We start from the raw sequence: 17,162 nt of genomic DNA, 5'->3' as shown, positions 1-17,162 counted from the left end.
GAGACCTCTGCTGTAGAGGCAGGATGTTCGTGGCAGAAAAGGCATTGATTGTTCCCCTCACTGTCACAGGAGCGGGCTTTCTGCTGCACCCTGACTGTCCCCTGGACACTTTGCTCAAGGACAAGCCTACATTGAGTGTGTACCCCTAAGGATGTGGAAGAGGACATGGTTTTGGCTTTGGGATCATGCTCCACCCCCCACCCCTTTCAACCTCAAAGATCCAGGGTACCCACCCTCCTCCAGAGGCAGGAATGGGAGAGAAAACGGGTGCAAGGTGGAGCTGAACACCTGGGCTCCAGTCTTAGTCCTGCCCTGACCTTGAATGGAACCCAGGGCGCCTGCTCAGGATTCCACTTCCTTCCTCTGTAACATGAAGTAGGTTAGGTGACTTCTGGCAAATTTCCAGATCTGAGAATCATCCTTTCTCCCCATGATCTATCTAGTCCCAGCCACATTCCAGGTTCCGGGCTACCTATTGTACACAAAGCAGCCCACTGGCAGGCATAGAGGCCTTTGCTGGATACCAATAGGTGCACCGTCAGTCTCTGAGAGAGGAAGACAGGAAAGAAAGCACCCAGGGAGGGAGAGGGAGGGAGAGAGGGAGAGGAGGGACTACAGAAGTTGGAGACCCAGAATTTGACCACAGTTCTGTGGATTACAAATCCGGTTAACAGTATTTTCTTGTCTCCCAATTATGCTGAAAAATATTATTTGCCCTAGAGAGGTGCAGAGACTGGGAGCTCAGAAGACAGAATGCCCTTCGCCTGAGAGGACTCGAGACCCATCTTGCCTCTGCCCTGCTGTCCTGCCACTGCCAGCCCATTATAGGTCTGAGCAGGCACTGCGACTGTCTAGGTGGGGGACAGATCAGAGAAACGCTGAAAGGAAGAGAGGGGCAGGATATGGGTACTGGCTGGATTTGAGAGAGAACATGGAGACAGGGAGGGGTGAGGACATGCCACATATTTTTTTAGACTGGAGGGACAGGCACATAGCATGTTGTTAATAGAAAAAAAAAAATGGTAGAGGATGCGGGCTACTTTGACATGACTGAGCTTCACACGGGCTACAGTAAGCATGATAATAAATGCCCAAGGGAAAAGATGTCTTGTCACAGAGATCTGGCACACATTCAGGGCTGGAAGTGGAGTTGGAAAGCTTTGACTAAGTGTTTCAGAAAGATGGCAAATAGACACCACTTCTGATGCCAGCTCCGATTGATCCTCACTCTCTGCCTGGAGTGCGAGATGGAGGAGGATTCTGGGATTATGCCAGGCTCAGGGGGAAGAGTGCTGTGATTGATTAGTGATGCCTGCCATGGACGCGGAAGAGCACAGTGGTGTCATGAACTTGTCTTCCCAAGTTAAAAGTGTGTGCTTTTTCATTTCAAGGAAACTCAGATCGAAGGGTCAAACAGTAAAATGCAGGGAGTAAGAAACTGCATTTGGTAACATTTCAAATCAAACGTGCATGTGTGACTTTCCTCTTACTGCAACTTGAGGGGGAAGACTCGGAAAGAGACAAATGGAAAGAGAAATAGAAGAGAGTCCGAGAAGCTGCCTGAGGCTGGACAGGAAATATGGTCAGGCTAAGTGCCTCTAGAAGAGCAAAGGTTCCTAAGCAGGCGGTACATGACCTGAAAGTGTCCTTAGCTCAGACAGATGGGGAACCATCCTGAAGATAGCTGGCATGGAGTCTCATGGGGCTGTGGGTTCATAAAGGACACTGCTCATGGCCTCACTGCTCCCTGCAGAGCTCCTAGAGTTGCCATTGACATAGACTATGATGTAAGTTAGTGGCTGTGAGATTGTGCATCTGCCGGTTCATACGGTCTGAAAGGTCAAGCCCACCCAGAAGGTCCAAGAGCACAGAGCAGCCCACGAGCCTCAAGGATGTTGGCTAAGGCTCAGGGGATTGCCAGCTCCACGTCCACCATCACCAGGGACAGGCTCACGAGGCTTCTGGCATGCTGGAAAGGAGGTCACCGATCCTGGCTTCAGAGTGGGTCGCAAAGGTGCGACGTGTAGGCTCTGGCCTTGGCTTCCCGAGCTGACGGGGAGGGCACCTGCCGTGGAAGGCGGGGCTGTGATGTGCCCACCCTGCGCTTGCCATCCCACAGCCATTCTGCAGGGACGCTGCTCCTGCCTCATCTGACACTGGAGCTCAGCGAAGATGAATCATGCGGCCCGTTGGTGTCACAGTGAGTACCGAACCTTATCTAATTTCTCCTCTTTCCTTTTCTCAGGGGAAGACCCAGCTCTCATTCTGTCTCCAGCTCTGGAGAAGCCGGTGTTCCCAGTGGGCCGGTGTCCCAGGGGACTTCACTGACTGTATTGGGAGGGCACAGTTCTACAGAACCAGCTGGTCGAGGGGCTCTCCTGGACCTGCTTAATCCCATGCATGCTCCCAACTAGAGCCTCTCCCCTCCGGGGCTCTGGGATCCCAGCCTGCCCAACACATGGTGCTCAATCAAAATGCACCACCTACCAGAATTAGGGAAACCAGGATAGGGGGAGGGTCCCAAGCTGGAATACAAAACAAGGCTTTCTCCTGAAAACAAGACTGAGTGTTCAAGTGCTCTGAGAAGTCAATCATATAGTCTACAGCTCAGCCAAGCTCTGGGTGACATGGGCTTTGGAGAGCAGCCCTGGGATCTAATCCTGAATAAGAAATTCCAGAATTTTAGAAATGGAGCCCTTGGGTATCTGCCATTTTGGTGGTTTTAAACTCTGGATGGATACTAAAATCACTGGGAGAACCCTTATTCACTTACTGGAGGGAATCCAAAATGGCGTAGCCAGTTTGGAAAATAATCTGGCAGTTCCTCAAAGAGACACCATATGACCCGGCAATCCCATTCCTAGATACATGTCCATGCAAAAACTTGTACATGAGCTAGACTAGGGGCACATGCCTGTAATCCCAGCAACCTGGGAGGCTGGGGCAAGAGGATCGCAAGTTTCAAGCTAGCCTGGGAAACTCAGTGAAACCCTGTGTCAATATAAAAAATAAGGACTGGGGATGTAGATCAGTGGTAGAGCACCTCTGGGTTCAATTCCCAGAACTGAAAAAACAAAGCAAAACAAAACGAAAAAAAAAACCAGAAAGAACAAAACCAAAAACCTGTACACAAATGTTCATGCCATTATTCATAATTGCCCAAAGGCAGAAACAATCCACATATCTCCATGTTCATCGACTGATGAATGGATAAGCAAAATGTGATACCTCCATACAATGGAAAATTACCTAGTTGATAAAAAGGAATGAACTATCCATCCATGCTACAACATGAAGGAACCTTGAAATCATTAAGCGACATGAAGGAAGCCAGACACAAAAGGCCACATGCCGTATGATTCCATTTATCTGGGACTTGGAACAGGCAAGTCTGTGGAGGCAGAAAGTGATGAGTGGTTACCAAGGTCTGGGGAGATGGAGGAAATGAGTGAGTCACTGCTAATGGGTCTGAGTTTCTTTTAGAAGTAATGAATACGTTCCCAAATTAGATTTCAGCCATGGTTGCACAACTTCAAAAAAATACTAAAAACCATGGAATGGTACAATTTAAATTGGTGAACTGTATGCATGGAATATTACACCTTAATACAACTGAATCAGAAAATCACAAGGGAAGATTTTGAAAAAAATAAACCACTCAATGCTCAGGCCTTACCCGGACCAATTACACAGTCACCCATCTGTAAGTCCAACCTGTGGCCAGGCCTGAGAACTGCTGCCCTGACCACCCTCCTCACTTTGCATATGGGCCCACAACGGGGAGTGAGGTGAGTGGGTCATACAGCCGGTAACTGGCTGAGCCCGGGACACCGTCCAGGCCTCCCATCTCTCTGCTCACTGCCCCGAGTGCTGCCCATCTGCTGCACCTTCCATCTGTCCCAGCTTCTATTTCAGGCAGCAAATGCACTCATCAGGAAAATCCAAGTCCTTCTCGGAACCTACTGGCTGAGACGGCCTGGCGTACGCACCTTGTCTTCCCGTCCATACAGTGAGCTCTGTAGGAAGAGCTACTGTCGCATCACACACTTCTGTGTCCTCCACTGGAGGAAAAGTGCTGAGCACAAAGCAGGTGCTCAACTAATACTGGTCAGGCTGAGAACAGTGTTCTGGACAAATATTTTAAGTGCCTGGCACTGTGTCAGGCTTGAGGACGATGGTAGATGAGATCTTGTCGTTGTCCGAAGGAGCTCGCAGCTGCTTTGATAAGGGTAAGCAGGAGAGGGGCCACAGGGGGAGACCTCCAGGGTAGTGATGCTTGAAGCACGTGATGTCCCAAAGGATAAGAATGGGCTGGGGGAGGTGCTGGATTGGGTATCCCAGGCAAAGGGTACCCCAAGTGCTAAGGCCTGGAACTGAGTGCACCCTAGGTTGGTGAGGGGACTTTCCCTGGCTTAATATGGGCAGAATGAGCTTTGCACTGTTATCACTTCAATTTTTGCATTGGGATTGAGTTCCTCAGGAATTCATGTGTCACTTATGAAGTAAAGTTCTAACTCTTCTCCTGATATGAAGAACCAATAGTTCCAACATCCCCAAAGGAATAACTCATCCTTGCCCTGAGACCGTGACCTGCCATCTTCACTGTGCTGGTCACTTTTCCAAAGCCTGCAGATCCATTCCCTGTTCTCCCCTGGCTTACTCTGCTTCCCAGGACCTGCACTTCCAGTCTCCCTCCCCCTGGCTTCTGCGGCACAGGCTAAGGAAGCACCACAGGGTATGGAGTGTGGGAAAAGGACCTAAGTCGGGGTGATCCCCCCTCCCTTGGGCTGGTGTCTCTGTGATGTCTCCAGCATCAGCTGAAGGTCCTCTATGGCTCCAGCTCCCACTAGACAGGCTTCCCGTGGCTCTGACCTCCAGGTGCTGGAACACTGCCACCTCCCTTTGTCCCTCTAGCCTAGGAGTGATAAGCAAGCTCTGGTTATTGCTCATTTCTGGGCTGCTTTGCTGCCCAGTTGAGTTTCTTAGTTCTTTCATCCCTTATATAACCAACTCCCTGCATTCAATTCCTTCTGTAAGAAATGCCTAGAGTAATTTCAGTTTTCCTAATTGACCATGATAAATATGCAATATAAATGTTTCTGTTTCTGGATTCTTCACATTCTTAATGATCTATGTATCTGCTGCTAAGCCAATAGAAGTTATCCTAATTACCTTTACTACACATTTTAAATACAATAGCACAAATCCGTATTCCCTTGCCACATGGTTCTTTTTCTCTTGTGCTTGCTTTTTCTCCTCCTGGCTATCATCACACACTCAGTCCTTCAGATTACTTTAGAATATCATTTGTTACCAAAAAAATGCTACTGCAATTCTGTTGAAGAGTGAAATACTATGGATTAATCTGAAAGAATGTGCTTATAAGAACATGTATCTCTCCATCTCATATCTTTTTAAATGTCCTTCCATTAGCTGGGCACAGTGGTGCACACCTATAATCCCAGCAGCTTGGGAGGATTGTAAGTTCAAAGCCAGCCTCAGGAATTTAGCGAGGTTCTGAGCAACTTAGTGTGAAACCCTGTCTCAAACTAAAAAATAGAAAAGGGTTAGGATGTGGCTCGGTGGTTAAGCACCTCTGGTTCAATCCCTAGTTAAAAAAATAAAAAAGTCCTTCAGTCAGAATGTTTAACTGTTTAACTTTTTCATGAAGGTATGGAACATGCCTAATTAACTTCTTTCCTTAGGTGTTTTTCAGTTTTGACAACTGAAAATGAAATATTAATTAGTACATATTCCTTGATTTTTGTGATTAGATTTACAAAGCTATTGACTGTAGGATATTCCTGTTTCTGGCTATTTTGTTGGGTTCTCTCGTTAGAAGGAATTCACTTGGATTTCAGGAAGAGAATCCACATGAATTTTGTTCTTTCTTTCCATTACTTACTCCTTGTTTTCTTAGCGTATTGCATTGGGTAAAGCCTCCGGAATGACGTGGAATATTAGCTGTCCTCCAAGTCTTCATTTGGAGTTTGCAGACTGTCTACTCTTTGAAGTGGAATGTGGCTCCTGACAAACTCCACCACTCGGTAGGATGTACTACTTCCCTTTTCAGGTGCTTGAAAAAGACTCTGTCCTCCACCCTCCCTCACAATCACCACCAAGCTGACGAGCTCAGTTTTTGGAGTTCATTCTCCAAGAAGTCGCACAACCTGTCTCCTCTGCTGGCATTTCCCCAGGTCCATGAGGCTTTTCCAAAAACACAGAATGCCAACTCAGCAACAAGTGTGATTTTTCTCACTATCAGGGCGGCCCTTTTCTGAACCAATAGACTTACACTAACCACAAAGCAGTAAGTCTCCTCTCTTTAGCAGAGACTTCAATTTCCTTCTCTTCATTCCCTTTACCTTCTGCAGTTAGTATAGTCCTTGTTGAAAAAGAGAGAAAACACAAAATCCAGAAGTTGAGTTCTACCTCTATCTTGTTAATTTCCTATACCATCTTCCAAAAATGGTTCTGTTATTACATTTTCACCTTTTTGCTCCAAAGTGTGCCATTGATACAACTTTAAAATTTTGTTTTTTTTAAAGGTCCTGTGCAGTCTGCCCCTGCCTTTGTGCAATGCTGGGAATTGAACCAGGGGTGCTCTATCACTGAGCGACACCCCCAGCCCTTTTTATTTATTTTTTATTTTTTTATTTTTTTATTTTATTTTTTTACATTTGAGACAGGGTCTTGCTAAGCTTCCAAGGCTGGCTTCGAAAATGTGATCCTCCTGCTTCAGGCTCCGCAGTGGCTGGGTGACAGTCATGCGTCACCATGCCTGGCTTATGCCCCTTTATTTTTTATATGTTCAACCTTCCCTCTCTTTCAAATACTGTTTCAAATTGTGGGTTCATCTAAAAGGCCCTCAAAGCCTTTCTCTTTGAGATCATCTGTGCTTCCTATTCACATCCCGCATGAAAACTACTACCTTTTAGGTCTTTTCCTGGACATTTTGAAATCTGATTTTTCTCAAGATTAGAAAACAGGGAAGATTAAACCCTGAATTCTACTCGTTTCATATTAATGATTCCAGGACATCAGGGTCATCTCCTTCCAAGGATCTTGTCACTTGGGCTTTTCTAACCTAGACTTCCTTACCGACCAGAATTAGTGGCAATTCCTGCAGCGCTGCTTCAACCTTCCAACAACCAACTTGTCAATCAAGCAGGCCAAGACACCAACAGATGCCCTGCCTCTAACAGAACGCCAGTGTCTGGGTGGCGGAGACACCTCCCACAGGTACTGTGCCAGCCTGATGTCTCTCTAGGTAAGCACCATGAACATCCGCTATCCAACGTGGCTGCCCAGCTCTGGTCCTGATGGCTCACTGTGCACGGATCACGTGCTGCCTGTACTCACTAGAGTTACTGGTCACTTAGTCCTGCCTGTATCTCAGTTCCATGGCAAGGTCCTAGAGGTAGAATCAGCATCTATGCAGTCCACACAGTAGCACCCAGGTGGCACACTCCAAGGATGTTCCAAAGAAGCCTGCCTGGGACAAACTGGTCCCCTTGTTTAGAAGTCAACATGGGGGCAATTTCATATGCTTCATCAGACCTAAAGCATGAGGAAGGGGCTGACAGATCTCCACAGAGCTTCCCACTGGATGGGCCCCAGAAGGGTTGCAAGTGTACCCAACCATTTCTTCTTCCCATCCTTGGAGTAAGTGGCAAGGATCTGCGGGGTTGGAGCCTCGTCTCCTTGCCTGCTCCACCCCAAGTGCTATATAAATACATCGCCTTCTATCTGTGCCAAGGACTGGAAAAATCGGGAGGCACCACTGGTTCATACTCAGTTTTCACTTGGACTGTGGCTCTCCAACTGGACTCTCTCAGCAGAATCCACTGAAGCACTCTGTTTTTATAACAGATGGTATCAGCCAGAATAATACCTCCTGACCAAACACCAGTGCATTAATCATGCTCTTTAAATACTCACAGAGGGAAAAAAAGGAAAAGCTAACATTTTTGAAGTGCTCAGCACTGTGCCATTAATCTCCAACAACTACCTGAAGAAAGGACAAATATCCTTATTTTATAGATAAGGAAACGGGCACAGAAAGACTAAATAACTTCCCCAAAGTCACACAGCTAGTAAATGACAAAGCTGGGATTTGAACCTAGGATACTTGACCCTAGAGTACTAGGGATTGAACTCAGGGGCACTCGGTCACTGAGCTACATCCCCAGCCCTATTTTGTATTTCATTTAGAGATGGTCTCACTGAATTGCTTAGGGCTTCATTTTTGCTGAGGCTGGCTTTGAACTCATGATCCTCCTGCCTCAGCTTACTGAGCCACTGGGATTACAGGTGTGCACCACTGTGTGTGGCCTGTGCTCTCTGAGGTACCAAACCATACTGCTTTGTCATTGGAATGGAAGAAATCTAATGACAGAGGACTGATAGCTAGCACTTAGTTTTGGCTTTAGGGCTGTTTGGCTGTGACCTTAGATAACTCACTTCACTTATCTGGGTTCCAGACACTGCACTTTTGGACATTATATCTAGGAACCAGAGCATGAAATAATGAAATCATTTGGCCCCTCCATGTGTGACTGAAAGAAGACAGACATCTACTCATCCTAGTTTCCAAGATACCTGCCACTTATTTTGATTTTTAATTTAATAGAAACTAAACAGAACAACATATTGTTATGAGTTCTCACTGAACTCAATGCAAGCCTACTCTTAGGCAGTAAGCAGAATAAATGTTTGAAAAGCTGTACTTTTTTCATAATGAATTTGAGAAGAAAATTTGTATCAACATTTTAGAAATGTGACACATTACAAATGTTAGGCCAGTTAATTAGGGATGATTTCTTACAGTAACTAAGTTTTGTTTTAAAAAAGACTAGAAGGAAAGATGACTACCTCATTTTCTCTTGTCTGAAAAAGGTCAAAATTACATTACAAAATTATATTTGTGCTTAGCATGCATGAGGACCTAGGTTCAATTCTTAGCACCAAAAAAAGAAAAAAGAAAAAAATTACATTTTAGACTCTTTTATTCCGATTGCCAATTGGCAGAAAAAAATTTTTCTCAAATTGTTTGTTGTTGCTGTTGTTGTTTGGTACTGGGGATTTAACCCACGGACACTTTACCACTGAGCTAAGTCCCCAGTCCTATTTTATTTTGACACAGGTTTTCACTGAGTTGTTTAGGGCCTTGCTAAGCTGCTGAGGCTGGTCTCAAACTTGTGATCCTCCTGTCTCAGCTTCCCAAGTCACTGGGATTACAAACATGCACCACCTCGCCCAGTTACAAATTGTAATTTTTTCAACAAATTTTCTAAGCAGCTTTCTGGTGTCAGTACAGGTGATATGTGATTCCATCCTAGATAGGGAATCTTTTTTACTTATTAGCTCCTTGGAGCAAAAGGTGGCATCTTTTTTAAAAACATACCAGTACTTGGCACAGGGTAGAAATATAGCAAATATCTAGTCAATGAATTAGTTTTAGTGCATTAAATTTTAATTTTCCTTACATAATTATTGAGCAGCTATTCACAAAAATTACACTTTGATTATGAATTCCCTAGTTGTTCCTAACTACATTAATTGGCCTCTGCAAACTATAGAGTACAATGTTCCACATCTTAGGGAAGAGAGCCTTCATGATTTCATGGTACTTGGATCTCTGCCCTTTGTAAGCCAGAGTAGGCCATGCGTCTTTCCCTTTGGGTCTGGAATTTTCCTTGGGCATAACTGTTATCGAATGATTCTAGGGAGTGGCTATAAGCAGGTGAGCAGGTCTTGAACATTTTCTGCCAGAAAATCCATTTTGCTTTGATGTTTCATCCTTGCTAAGTTTTACAATGGCTTTCTCATGTCCGTGTCTTCATGAATGTGTGCACACGTGTGTGCCACTGGGTGCCAAGAAGTTATGCAAGAGGGCTCCGTGGGATTTATGGTGAGACCTTGGATATTAGCAATTTCAGCTCAATTGCAGGATCTGAGTCCAGAGAATTACTATTTCATAAGTTCATTTTTGTTCAGGGGCTCAAGACTAAGATTTTTCGATCTTTTTCTTGCCTTAAAAAAGAAAAAAATGGACACAAATAGAGTTGTTTTCCTTTACAGTATTCACATCTCATAAGTCTATTCCCTTCCTGGTTTCTCATGGATTTTTTGTTTGCTTCTCAATTCTGTGTCTCACTGACCCCCTCTTCCCCAACCCCTGCTTTAAATGAAAATTCATTTCTCTTTTCTTCAGGAGGAAAACAGCAAGAACAGATTTGCCCCAACAGCTGCGTGGAGTACATCCCCAAATGGTATTATATGGGAGCCCTCAAGGAATAGTAAGACAAAATAATCACTGTCATGAAGGCCAGCTGCTACAGCGTAAAGCCAGGCCTCACCCTGCCGTGCTCTACGCTGTGGGAGACTCGGGCATGAGATGGGAGGGAGACTTTCCACTCCCTAAACACCACCCAAGTCTCCAAATGAATGAAATTAAAACATTATTTATTCTAGAATAAAGTGCAGGTTAGATGAATAAAAGGCATAATCTGTTAAGGGTAGGTTTTAGACATTCTAATTGCACGAGATATCCAAGGGAGGTGGAGCCAGAGTTGAACACTGGGCATGCATGTTTCTGAGGTGACACAGATGAGGGTTAATCTATTTTGGTGTTCATTAGTGCTTAAAAATCCCCGATGATCCGTTCTCTGGTCTTCATTTCTTGTAGGCTTTCCAGAAGCATCTCTTATAAACATCCTTAGTTAGCCTCTGAGGCAAGATGCTGGGCCCAATCTGAAGGACCTGTTGGCTCAGTGGGCTTTCACACATGCACAATGTCCATTATTCAGCCAGGGAATGAGGCCGAGGCCAGGTGGGTCATTAGCATAGCAACACCTCCTGCTTCTGAGGTCTCTGCTGCAGAGAGTGAATGTTGAAAACGTCCACCATTCAGCAGGGGATGATTAGGTAGGTTTCTGCGGGTTTCTTATAACAGACGCCTGCGGGGATGTTCCTCTAATTATTCTAACCCTTTTCAATTGATTGCCTAGATAACAAGGGTCTTGGTATTTTAAGTTCTGTAGGCTTTCCTTCACTAAAACCACTGGCGAGTCTTGGGATGCAGCTGTGGTTTTAGATAAAATATATTAGAAATTTAATTGTAACTAAAAGTAAACCTGTCCCTTCCTTGTCAAATGTACCGGAAATTCACAATGTCTGAGTGAGTATTTAAGTAGCTCAGGTGGAAAGTTCTCACTAAACTCCCAAACAGGAAAGGAAACATAGATACTAGAAATCAATTCCTTTGCCTCGGCTATGTTGCCTATATATATATCCCTATAGACTCTCTAGGGTGGAATCATGCTGAGTGTTATCTGAACTTCTGGAGATCTGCTTTTCAAACCATCTGGTAAAGATCAACTCCTCCTGGCCTTCCCTTTCCTCACTATTATAAGTGCTGAGATAACAGAGTTAATTGACTTCAGCCTCCAACAGCCTGATCTCCTCCTCACATCCTTCTGCACACCCCTCCCCTCACCAAGGGGTGCTTAACCACTGAGCCACAGCCTCAACCCTTATTTTTTATTTTTCTATTTTATTTATTTATTCATTTATTTATTTGGTACTGGGGATTGAACTCAGGGCACTCAACCACTGTGTCACATCCCCACCCCTATTTTGTACTATTCTTTAAAGACAGGGTGTCACCAAGTTGCTTAGCACCTCACCATTGCTGAGCCTGGTGATCCTCCTGCCTCAGCCTCTGGAGTCGCTGGGATTATAGGTATGTGCCACTGTGCCTGGTCTTTATTTTTCATTTTGAGATAGGATCTCACTAAGTTGCTTAGGGCCTTACTAAGTTGTCCAGGCTTGGCCACGATCCTCCTGCCTCAGCCTTCCAAGTAGCTGGCATGATTATAGATGTGAGCCACCAATGGGGTAGCCAGCCTGATCTTGCAAAAGCATGGGTTCCAGACAGTTCATAGAAAACAAATAACAAATGGCATTCACCAAGATGAAAAGGTGTGCCATCTTGCTGAGAAATGTAATTAAAGTGGAAATTCTGGCTTTTACCCATCAGACCATCAAAAAAGTTTAAAGTAAGGAAAGGCTATAAGCTTGCCCCCTTGTGTGGTCACAGAGGTACTGTCATGATGGTGGATGTATACAGGTAGGATATATTTGGATTTCATTAGGCAATGTCCAAATCAGATAAGCATATAACTTTTGGCCCAGAGATTTCTACTTCTAGGAAATTCATTCTACAGATACAAGTGCACAAACAGAATGCCTAGGAATGGTAGATGACTGTCATTTTAAGGAGCTGACACAGGGTATGTGTCCATCAATCTTGACTGGTTAAATAAATAAATGTGCTTGTTTTTTTCAGGCTAGTTTGAGATTGACAAGAAGAAATGCTACCCACGTTTGCCTCTGGGGAGAACCAGGGAACTGGGGAATAAAATAGGAAGGAAAAGTTAACTTACTTTTGTTTGAATTTTTACCACTGTATTACCTATTTTAAAAAAGCAAAAAGTACAATGGTTCCCTTTACTGCTTTCTACTCAGTCTCCTAACAGGTCAAAGTTTCCTCTGCTTTGTCTGACATGAAATCCCAAATTAGATAAATTGGGAGCCGAGCAGACACTATTTCAATTTGAGTCCCAGTTGTGAAAGCAGAAGGGATTCTCAGCAGTCTCACCATTTCCTCACCCTATGTCAGTTCTGCCATTTACAGGTGGGAAAGCATTGTCCACATTGTGCCTGGACATTTATTTCCTCGGATTCTCAGACAGAAATATCATTTCTATTTCTCTTTTATTCCCTCTCAAAAGATCCCCGTGGTGTTTCTGCTCTTAGCTTGTCAGTTTCAAAGAGATGTGTCTTTCTGCACCGTGTTAACCATCTTCCAGGTGACCTTTCTTTCGGAACCATGCACCATCCTTGCTAAAGTTAGACTACACATTTCCACCCATCAACCCGTGGGACGGACCATTTCTTGAGCTAAACTTTGACTCTCCTTGGCCTGTTTCTGTCCACAGGAGCTGCTCAAGCTTTACATCTCAAAAACCACTAAAAATTGCTACCAGCTAGCATCAAACCCAATGTGCAAAGCAACTTACAGACACCAGGTCATTTAATTCTTTCAACAGCAAGACATTGTTACATTCTCTTTGGGGGTGAGGAAAATGAGACCAACAGGAAAAACTGGCGAAAGGTCACATGGATAGTAGGTGGCGACGCTGGGATTCAAACCATGTGAGATTCCAAAGCTCCTGCATTTTATCTAGGCAGAGCCTTATAGGGCTCTTGCCCCCAACAGAATCTGATCGCCCCACTGTGGACTCCAGTTCCTCTCTCATGTGGTCTGCGATGTCCTACCATCTTGATTGTGTGAATTCCTGTACCCAACCAGGAGTGCTAGTCTTTTTTTTTTTGCGGTGTTGGGGATTGAACCGAGGGCCACGGGCTTGCGAGGCAAACACCCTACCAACTGAGCAATCTCCAAAGCCCAGGAGTGCTAGTCTTGGCACAGATCCTTAAGACAGGCACGTGGGTATGCTCCAACCTTATCCAGATGCAGGGATGAACTGGTGTCCTGTCTCTGGAGTGAGGAGGACCATGATGCAGGTGTGGTTTGATGAACTTGGGGGGAGGATTGATGGTGAACATAAGCAAACACAGGTTGAGCAGATTTAGCTACTTTTCAGAAGTAGGGTACTTCATGTGCCCACCCACTTGCATTTTAAACACTGCCTACTGAAAAAATAAAAATTAAAAAAAACTTTGCCTTTAATAGAAATTAGAACTAAGCCATTAAATCGAAGACCGACATAACTAGGTAAGAAGCTGCATTTTTCCAGAGTGAGGTTCTACCCCAGCCCACCTCAGGTTAGTTCCCTGGAGGTAACCATTAGATTGCAGGTTCTCAGGTATCAACCCCCAAACTCCCAGCCCAGCACTGGACATTTAAATACACTGTCCAAGTCATTGTTTGGCTCCCTAAATTGGGGGAGAAGTGGGCCAATCTGCAGTATTGATTTCCTTAGCAGAGACTCAGCTGCATGTCAACCTTCTGTTTGCCTTTTAGGTACCCTTGGGGCTTCTTCAAATGTGCCAGTTTTCCGGTGTGAAGGGACTTCTAACAGTAGTTTGCTTTTTCTCGCTCTCTGCCCTCTTCTGTCTTGCCTCCACATTTGCCCATGGCCTCCTATGGTGAGATGGCAGAAGCAAATTATTCTAGGCCAATTTGGGGCATTTACCTGGAACATTTGGAAGACTTGGTCAGTCAGGGAATTGACTTAGAGCTTAGTTTGAGAAATATTGACCCAAAGGGATCAATATGGCTGCCCAGGGAGTTCTTTGATGAGCTCAGATTTTAAAGGACTAGTTAAGAGCTACAAAGTCAAGGGCAACAAAAAGGTTCTGTCATTAGTTGTACTCAGAGCCAGACCCAGAAGGCTGGAGTCACTGACCTGGAAGGATGGTGCGAGAAAGACAAAAAGGAACTTTCCTACTGTCCTCATTCCATCTTCACCGTTAAGGAGGAGCATTTTTAGTGGAAATGGGAGACCAAGCAATGAAACAAGCAAGAGGGTTTTGAAGGTCAAGGTAATTATCTGGCAAGCTTTCAAAACTTCATGAGTCACATGAGTCCAGTGACACTGTCAACTCACTGTTAACGTGCTTGAAGGGATTACGGAAATAAGAATGGATGATGGACCAGTTACGAATGCAAATTTCAAAAAAGTAAAATGTTAATTCCATCAGCTGTAGGATAGCGAGCTTGATTTTGCTGGCAGGTTAACGCTCCAGAAGAAATTATGAGTTCTCAGGAACAAGTGGATCATCTCAAATAAGGAGGGGTTCACTAAGAACAAATAATACCCAATCTCTGCTCCTTTGAAAACAGGACTGTTATTGAATGAATGCCTGCAGATGGGTTATAACTAGACTAGAGGGCTGGGAGGTGGGCAGGGCTGCCAGACCAGTAGGGGGCGTGTGGTGGGGGTGGACAAGTTAGGAGATCACTGGTGATGGGGGAAGGTATGGACGGTTGCTAGACTACTGGTGACGATCATGTGGTGCAAGTGGACAGGGTTTTCAGGCTGTTGGTGCAGAGCGGTGGCTCTCTAGGTAGTGACCAGACTTCAGCACAGTGAACTGCTCAGTATATAAACTAGTAAACTTGCTGAGGTGTGGATCCACAGGGTCACATGATGGAATGACTGGTGGTGAGGACTTAAAGCCCGGATGTTGAGAGCAGGCTTCGGAACTGGAATTCTGACTCCCCTAATTACTTGGTTACGTGACCTATACACATTGCTTGGCTGAGGTCTGAGTTTTCCCACCTGGGACAAAAGGACACCACTCACCTCACAGAAAAGTCAAGTGATACAGGCAGAGAATGAAGCACAGCCTCTAGCTTTAACCCCTCTGCATCACTGTGGATCAATGTCAACCTGACGGGTTTAAAAGTCAGGGGCTGCTCTGCCCTCTTCATGCTCAACATTGTACCAAGGTCTTGAATAAGAACACAGTTGACACATTGAGCAACATTCAGATGATGAAGCGGAATCCAGAAATAACACGGTGGTCCATGTCCTACTCAAGATGTGATGTCACCAGGCTGGACGAGGTTGTTCAGATAGCTTCCACCTGGCCCAGAGGTGGCGTATCACTGCCTGTTATCTGGTTAGACGTTTCCTTTAGAATGAATGTAGGACAATCCATCGCTGAGCAGACATTCACGGAACATCTGCTATCTGCCAGGCACTGGGAACAAAGGCAGGTAAGATACAAAGCGTGTACTTCAGGCGTGTCCAGGACCCGAGGAACACAACAGGCTGCTCAAATACAAAAGCTGTGAGCGCGCAGTTGCTGTATCTGGGGGCGGAAGGGGGGTGGAGTGGAACACAGAAAGGAACCTCATTTTCAGAGGTGGGGGCCATCAAGAGAGTGTCTGGAGCAGACGACATCTGAGCAGAGAGTTAAAGGCTGAGCAGCAGTGGAGGGGAAGGAGAGGAGTGACAGATTTCTACGTGGAAGGAACAGCATTTGCAAAGACAAAGATGTTACAGCGGGGTGGAGGGTGGGGGGTGTCTGCCAGGAACCAGAGCAGTTTGGTGTCATAGGATCTTCAACAGAAGGATGAGGAGTGGGGAGGGAGGTATGCTAGAGTAACGGGACAGACATGGAGAGCAGAGGAACCCTGTCTTCATCGCGCGGGTGATGAAGAACTCGGGCAGGCGTCCAGCATCCCAAGGGCACAATCAGGTGGTGTTTTAGAAAGATCACTCTAGAGACTGTCAGGAGAATGAGCTTGACAGGAAGATCAGCAGGGGCACCTGTTGGCAAGGGGAAAGATGCTTCTGAAAGATCAGTGTTGGGAAAGAAGAGAAAGGAAGGGCCAAATACAAACACTCACAGCTGAGCAGACCTGTGGGCCTCCTGGACATGGGTGGCAAAAGGGAGAAGAGCTGTAGATGATGTATAAATTATTGTGATGGGTAAGAGAATTTAGGGAGAAGAAAAGTTGTGAGGTTTGGCAAGGTGGTAAAGGATGACATATTTGATTTTTGACAGGTGCAGTTCAAAGTGTGCCTGGGATGTCCAAGATGAAAGGTCAGTCTTAGGAACACACAGGAGTTGTCTGAGTTAGGACAGTTTCAGAGTCAACAGCACTATAAATTTAATACAGAATGAGAAGATTCCAGTAGGCCACAGTGAGAAAAGCATTAGGCAGAAGAAAGACCCTTGGAAAATAGCAATATTTGATAGGCTACCAGAAGAGGAGACTGCTAAGAAGAACCAAGAGGCCAAAAGCAGTTGAGAAAGGTCAGCTAAGCTAAAAAATGAAAAGTGTACACTTCATTTAACAATTAGGAATTCATAAGTAAGCACACTGATTAGACTTCTTGGTTGCAGACAACTGAGTCCATTCAAGTTACTTTAAGCAAAAAGATATTTATTAGAGGGTATTACACAGCACATAGTCTCCAGGAGACCACAGACACAGGTCTGTATGTCCTCCAGTCAGGAAGAACAAAGTTGCCAAGACAAACCCCCACCCTTACCACAGGATTGTTGTCTGGAAGACCCCACTGCCAACATTTCACTCTGCTCAGCACCCGTCACCAGGTAACTATGACCTTCACCAGAGTCGCCCTGAAATGCTTCAGCCACTGTGCCTGCAAGAA

At 45.2% G+C, this 17,162-nt stretch overlaps 1 protein-coding gene across 7 annotated transcripts in view; it reads right to left on the bottom strand.

Annotated features, from left to right (window-relative positions):
* The window catches only part of Epb41l4b (erythrocyte membrane protein band 4.1 like 4B), a 131,790-nt gene that overhangs the window by 39,397 nt on the left and 75,231 nt on the right, over window positions 1-17,162 (bottom strand). The window lies entirely within an intron of this gene.

This window comes from Sciurus carolinensis, chromosome 14 (genome assembly GCF_902686445.1).
Source record: "Sciurus carolinensis chromosome 14, mSciCar1.2, whole genome shotgun sequence".
Lineage (NCBI taxonomy): Eukaryota > Metazoa > Chordata > Mammalia > Rodentia > Sciuridae > Sciurus > Sciurus carolinensis.
The sequence above is the reverse complement of the archived record's forward strand: the minus strand, read 5'-3'. Positions and strand labels throughout refer to the sequence as shown.